Consider the following 7,514-nt stretch of genomic DNA (forward strand, 5'->3'; position numbering starts at 1 on the left):
ATGACCCACTTCCTTACATAACATAAAGAAAAACAACAAGTAAAGTAATAGGGCCCATGGCCCATGTATACTGTTCCTGGATTGTGACAAACCGATCCCCATAGAAACAGCTTGTCCACAAGGTGCGGTCACGATTGTCCCACCACCTGAGTCAAAAACAAAAAATTTCTTTATACCAACAGCCACTTCACGTTTCACAATAATAACTCCGTCAATGGGTGTTGCTACATACCCTAGTAGATATTGATCTAACCTGACAAGTGAGACATCTTGGTAAGTTGCCCAAGCAATAACAAATGCTCGATAATTAAGCAACCCATCAAGTTTGCAAGCCCCTATACTGCCTTTGGAAGTTTCGTTATCCCCCTTTTCAAAGAATGTGAAAGCTTTGAGTGAATGCTCATCAATGCTCATATTTTTAATGTGAACTGAAACAAACTCTGCATGAAGATTTGTAGAAAACTCCAGGCTAGTTGGGCCACCACCAACAATAGCAAAATGACACTTTGTACTATGTGTAATATTGGGTAGTAGAGGAGTGAATGCTAAATAATCACAAGGTGATGCCACTTGCACCTCATATGAGGAGTTTATCAGAATCTTAATAGCGTCCTGGCCATCACAATTCATTTCCACGGGAGTTATTTCCCTTCCTCTATCAAAGGGCTTAAAAATAACTTTAAGTGGCAAAAAATCAAGCAGTTGATGGGCAATTTTTGTATCTCCTAAAACTTGCAACCCCATACGAATTTGCCATTTCCCTCCACTAGAGATTAAAAACAAAGTAGAAAATACCTCATTATAATCTTCCACGTTATGGAAAGATGAATAGCCTTTACCCACACTTTCCACATCTTGCTTCTGTAAGTTATTCAATGAATCTATACAGGGCTTAGGTGCATGAGAATCTACACAAATGATTTTCATTAACTAGTAAAAGATTAGTCTCACCCAAGTCTTCATTAATCCATCTTGAAGGAAATGCATGATTCTTAATAATCTGCTTCAGAAGCCCTCGTTTAGGGTCCAATAAAAGATTGCTTCCTGCTTCCAGCTTTGAGATTTTTACAGTATTGAACCGACATGTTCAAATGGATCATCACTACTTTCGCTGGAGGTTCTACAAAATGATCTCACAAGCTTCATAACATAAAGTATGTGCCTCTTGTCTTCAGTCTGTAGCAATGAAGCAATACCAGCATCCAACTTCATGAGATTGACTACAAGCATCGCCAGTAATCGCCCATTGCCAGAGTCTGGCTTTTGTAGGTTTTCCATGGCCATTTTGATCATTCCCATTTCAACCATCTTGTCGATTGGGAATTCAAGACCACTTTCTAGACTCATTGGGCTTGCTTTGTTAAATACCAAAAAGGCATTTTGGGTCTTCTTTCCAACGATATTGAACTCTTTCACCCTTCCATGACCATCAAGACAAGTGTATGCATGCAGAAAAATACCTGTTGATCGTGGTGAGTATGCTTTTATATATCGATCATCTAAACTCAAGGTCATGGTGCAGTCCTTTTTAGCCTTTCTAATTTCGAGATAGGCCATTGCTAGGACACCATCATCTCTGTCAGAAGGGGGCATGTTTGCCTGCAAAACTATGGGCATGATTTCGAGATTAGAAATATTGTTCATTGTTTGCGGGTGACCAAAAAACCTTTGAACACGTCAGTGACTATTTCTCCACGACATCCACTTTGTGGGCTCGGAACTCGATCCTTGGCAAGAACCCTCATACTTCTGTAAGTTTTCTTGTAAATTTTGAACACAACCAACACCTCCAATACGCTTCCAATATCACCATGACTGAAATGGCCCATACATAGTGCTTCATTTTTGCAAGACGTGGAATCGAAGGCGCATTGGAGAGAAACAATTTTCTTGACCCTAACACAATTGCTACGCCCGTTACTCTCATTCTCCCCAGATTTTACAGAAATTAGAATCAAGATGCCACGAATCTCTAACAAGATCTCACTCCCATTGGACAAATACGTGGCGGAGAGTAACATGAGGTCGCTATAGACGACAATGAGGAACATGTTGCCTAGCACGATGGTGGTGCACGGAAGGAACTCTTAGGTCTGCTTGCAAGTCGACTCAGTGGAGGTAAAGGACCGGTTGAGAGCGAGGGAAGGTGCACGGTGACGGAACTTCTTCTAGTTCTTGGTCTTTTTTATTATAGACATAATAAAAAATGAATTCGAAAACTCAAGACCGAAGGTGTTGCCGTCGATTTTTGGGTCTTCTACGCAACATATTTTGGGTCTTCTATTATTGGATCATCCGAGTGAGGACAGAGATTGGAAAAAAATTTGGCGCTCATGGGAAAGAAAAAAGGAGGATGAGGATAGAAAAATTTCAGAATGGAGACACTGAAAATCGCTACCACCAGGATCAATCTCCCTAATCTGAAAATCTAAGTGTGAAATTTGAGGTTGGAGCTGTAGAAATGTTGTATTCCAACTTTGAGAAGTCCCCAAAATCGCATGGCTCATTGGAGCTGCATCTTCCTCTTGTATGTCACCAAATCGATCTTCTAATTGGTTGAAACTTTCCTGAAAGTTGCTAGCAAATTCATCAAGGGGCTGTTGAAATACTTGGTGCATTTTGTTTTGGCTCTCTTGAAAATCCTTCAAATGTTGTTGAAAAACATCAAAGCGTTGAAGATTGTGTTCCATTAGCTTTTTGATATTGAGTAAGGATGAGGTGATGTTTTCCATTCTCACGGATTGATGAAACCGATGCCAAGGAAAGACTGGCTCTGGATACCACTTGTAACACACTTGATAGTAGGTGTTTGGGTGACTAGAAAATATACCAGAAAATACAAGAAAATTACTCACTTCGAGGGGAGCACCCCCATTAAAGAAATGAAGAAGATGATAAGAGAAAGAGAAGTAATATTTGCATTAACTTTTCTAGATAAGTCATTTCGATAGCTATAGTGAACATATATGCTAGAATCTTGCCCAACATCTAGAAAAGGCCTCAGATAAAATATGACCCAAAACTAATGACTAACAAATTGGATAAAAAGAAATAACAAGCTAACAACCAAGCTACTCTATAGCCCACTTCCTTACATAACATAAAGAAAAACAAAAAGTAAAGTAATAGGCCTAAATTGACCCATGGCCCATGTATGCTGTGACACTCAGTGAGAATTTCTTTGTCTAGTGCAAAGTTACATGCAGATTCCCACTAAAAGCAGTTTAATAATGGGTTTAGATTTTTTTTTCCCTTGCATGTCATGGTTTTCTGCAGCATTGGGTTTATCTTTACACATGTATTTCCCTCTAAGACCCTTATTTTCTTAGTTTCTTATAATTTTAATTTTTAGGGTGTCTATGAGAGGGACAAGAAGAAAGCCCTTAGTCGAACTCCATTGTAGTAGATCTCTGCCACTGGTTGCTCTATAAGTATTACAGATATTACTGCTCTATCACCGATTGCTCTATAAATTCTACAATGCCCTAACCTAGAGATTTATTTCATATATTTTTAGTGCATATAGGGGCTAATATTGCGAATATATATGGTGTTGAATCTGGGTTAGAGCATAAGGAGAGCGAGAGTTTCAGGTTATAAAAATACCATATTTAATTATAAATGCTTTGGATCACGACACAATTAGAAAGCATGTCATGTAGCAGTTTAATAAATGGATTTAGATTTTTTTTTCCTTGCATGTCGTGGTTTTCTGCAATGTTGGGTTTATCTTTATACAAATATTTTCTTCTAAGACCCTCATTTTCTTAGTTTCTTTTAATTTTAATTTTCAGTGAGAATTTTTTTGTAAGTATTGTTGGGTCATGAAGCCTTCGGCAAACTGACATAGAGCCTTTACTTTTTTATTTTTCTTATATGAATTGGCTATGGGAATAAATGACATGTCCTTGGTTTTGTGATTGATTTTATTATCCAAGAACATTGGCTGTTTGGAAACTTGGTTGGAGTACTTAGGACATGTATTGTGTAGACCGTGAGAGGGTCATAAAGTATTGCACAATCATTGGCATGAGCCTTCTTCAAAATTTAATTTAATTTTCCACGTGTATATTGCTGGAAGAATAGAAATGCTATTGTTTTGGTTTAATTTTTTTTAAATCTTTACTTATAAAAAATGTTTTTTTAAAAAAAATAAAATTTAATGATGTTTTAAATCATAAAATGCTGACCGATGGTCTGTAGTTTTACGATGGAAGTTTTAATACTCACTCATATTTTTAAAATGCTTTGTTTCTATCACAATGAAAAACAAATTCTCTGTTATTCCTACATTAAAAAAAAAAAAAGAATTATTTTATCTCAATACTATTTAGACATATCTTAAAATATTTTATCTCATTTTATTTTTAAAAATAAACGAGGTGAATTTCAGCTTCACGAAATTAATTTGTACCTTCATACGTAACAAATTCAAAGGAAATGAACAGGAATGAATAGTTATTTATTATTTGACACTTTCTTTCTTCTATCTATGATTCTATACCATGCGTGGTTGGGTATTTTGTCTTTATTTTGTGATTTACTTTCCACGTGTTTTCTTCTGTCAGCTTTTAAGATATTTTGTGAACATTGTGAAGTGATATTTCATCTCGAGAAAAGATATTTACAATCGTGAAGTGCGTAACCGCCGCGTAATCGTTCTAAAAAAAATGAATAAAATATGAGACCCACATGAAAAAAATTAATTTTTTAATAGTAGACCTCACTCTTTTTCAAAACGATTACGCAGCGATTACGCACTTCACAGTTGTATATAAAATTAGTCTTTCATCTCTCTCATCTTTGTCCTTGTTCTTATTGCCGCCGCTGTCAGGCCTGTGGGTATAAATTTTGTGAAAATATAGATCTCGTTGTCAAAGATAATCCGAGATCCAACATTCGGCACACTTTTCGGATTCCAAATTCGGGATTTTTAGCATTTCTCTTGATGGACAATGCTATAGCTTCCATTAAGGGCTTTTGGAAGGTAGGATTATTTTATATGTATTTTTTTAAATTATTTTTTATATAAATTTTTAATACTTTTAAATATTTTAAAAAAATAAAATAAATTTAGAATATCATTAAAAAAAGATTTCTTTAATCAAAAAGTAAAAAATATTTTTTTAATCACGAAATAAAATAAAAAATCATAAAAAATATTTTTTATGATTTTTTATTTTATTTCGTGATTAAAAAAATATTTTTAAAAAAATATTTTTTAATAATATTATAATATTTTTTATTTTTATAAATATTTAAAATTATTAAAAAAATTTATATAATTTTTTTTTTTTAAAAACACATAAAAATATACTTACTAGACTCCAAAGGACGCTGCCCGAGATCTGACATTTTTTGTTTTCTATCTTTACATGTTCTGATGAAAGATTCAGAAGCCCAAAAAATAAAAATAAAATAAAATAAAATAAAGGATCGGAAGGTCCCAGCAAGGATCGGAAGGTATTTATGCAAGGTAATCATGTGAAGGGTGATGTGGATGTGAAAATATAAGTGATATAAATCTTTAAAACAATCCAATATAATATTATAAAACTAATTATATTGAAATTAGATATAATTTTTTTTTGAATGATACGCAGAAGAGTGATATTGTATTAGACTTCAAAAGCATTCGGTACTTGGCAGACATTTTCATAAAATTGCTGCCAGATAGATTATGTATGATTAAAAGAGAAATATAAATAATGCATACTATGAATATCTGTTAAATATTTTTATTTTAATATCTCAAGTCACTTATAAAAACTTAATATATACATGAAACACCAAAGTTACTTTAGTGATAAAAGTCTCTAAAATTGTATAAAGTTGAACCATTCTCTGTATTTTATTGAATTCCAAAAGTGTCGAATAAACTAAAAAAAAAAACCAAATATATACAGCTACAGAAATAACTGGGCATACGTGCCTCAGGTAGTATCATCTTCTACTAGTGTATATATATATAGCAGTATGAAATGAGACATTGGGTAGAATGAAAACAAATCTTTGTGATTCTGATGGGAGTTTGAAGCATTAAAAAGAAGCATTATAGGAGAGTGCCGATGTTTTTAATTAATTAAATTAATTAATTTTTATTTAAAATAAGTTATCTTTTAGTTTTCAAAAAGTATGTTTTTTTTTCTCAATTTATGTCTATTTATTTGGCATGTTATATAAATAGCTTTTAATCCTCTTTATTCAAGCAAAGTTTGCCAAATTTCTCATCCACTAATATAAAAAAAAAAAGACGATTAAGTAAAAAAAAGATGATCAAGTTGATTGTAGAAATTCTATTTATCATATAACGCGACATTAGAGTATACAAACTTAGTTATAAAGAGTATCTTTCATTTAATAGATTTAACTATTTCTATGCATCATGCAGTTACAAATATTTATCAATACTTACAACATTTTACAATATTTTATATTAAGTAATCTAGTAGTCTTTTTCTTCTATGAAAATTTGGGTATATCTAGACCAGAATTGAAATTTCAAATTTAGACCGAAACTCGGATCGGATTAATACATCCAGATTAAAATCCGGATGAATTCAAATTTGAATTCTAGATTTCGGGTTGAATCTGGAATTTTTTTTTTTTTTTAATAAGCAATACTCTCCTCGGTCTGTCGCAGCACTGAAAAGGGACTGCGATTCGGTGCATCAGTAATTAAGAATCCAACAATGCCAAAAGAAAGACGTTTAGAGAGAGAGAAGTGTGAATGCCAGAAGAGATATTTGAAGAGAGATGGTTGATTTTGACATATGATAGCCTTTTTCCTTAGAATTTGTTGGTTGATTCCGATGAGGGGACGTTACAAAAGTGATTGCGTGATGTAGTTACAGGAAAAGTCTTGTTGCAGGCCTTTTTGCGCATCCAATGGCACTGACCAGCTAACATGTAATTTTCCTTTAATGAAACAGTTCCTTTTCGTTTCAATTTTATTGAGTTTTTATTTATTTATTTATTTTTTTTTAATGATGTAAATTATTTTGGTTTCACTTTCAGTAAATGAAAGTCTTTGGACCACCTCCAGCGGCGTATATTTATCTTGAAATAACGGTCGTAGCGAACTTTTTTAAAAAATTAGAATTATTTTAGAAAATGAAATGATGGCTTAATTTGCCCCTGATTTTTTTAAGGGGAGTAGAGTTATTCAATTTCTTAATTCTCAAACAACGAAATATCAATGAATAAAGAATAATATTTTATTTCCTTTTTCTATGAATTCTCAATAGACTAAACAAGAAATTTATCTTCTCAGAAAGTAGAAACTTTAGATAGAACATATATCACTGGCTAACATATATATAGAGAGAGAGAGAAGCAACAAAAATGAAGCTACCCTCATAAACACACATTGATGTTATGCTCATAAAAGGAAAAACTCATTTCTTAGAATTTGATTATGGTAATTAAGAAGCCATTAAAATCGTAGAAAACAACCGGGTTTGTTCCTATGAACAGTTTCAGAGTGAAGTAACTGAGGCCAAAAAGTAGTGGAA

This window comes from Juglans regia, chromosome 15, assembly GCF_001411555.2.
Source record: "Juglans regia cultivar Chandler chromosome 15, Walnut 2.0, whole genome shotgun sequence".
NCBI classification, from domain to species: Eukaryota; Viridiplantae; Streptophyta; class Magnoliopsida; order Fagales; family Juglandaceae; genus Juglans; species Juglans regia.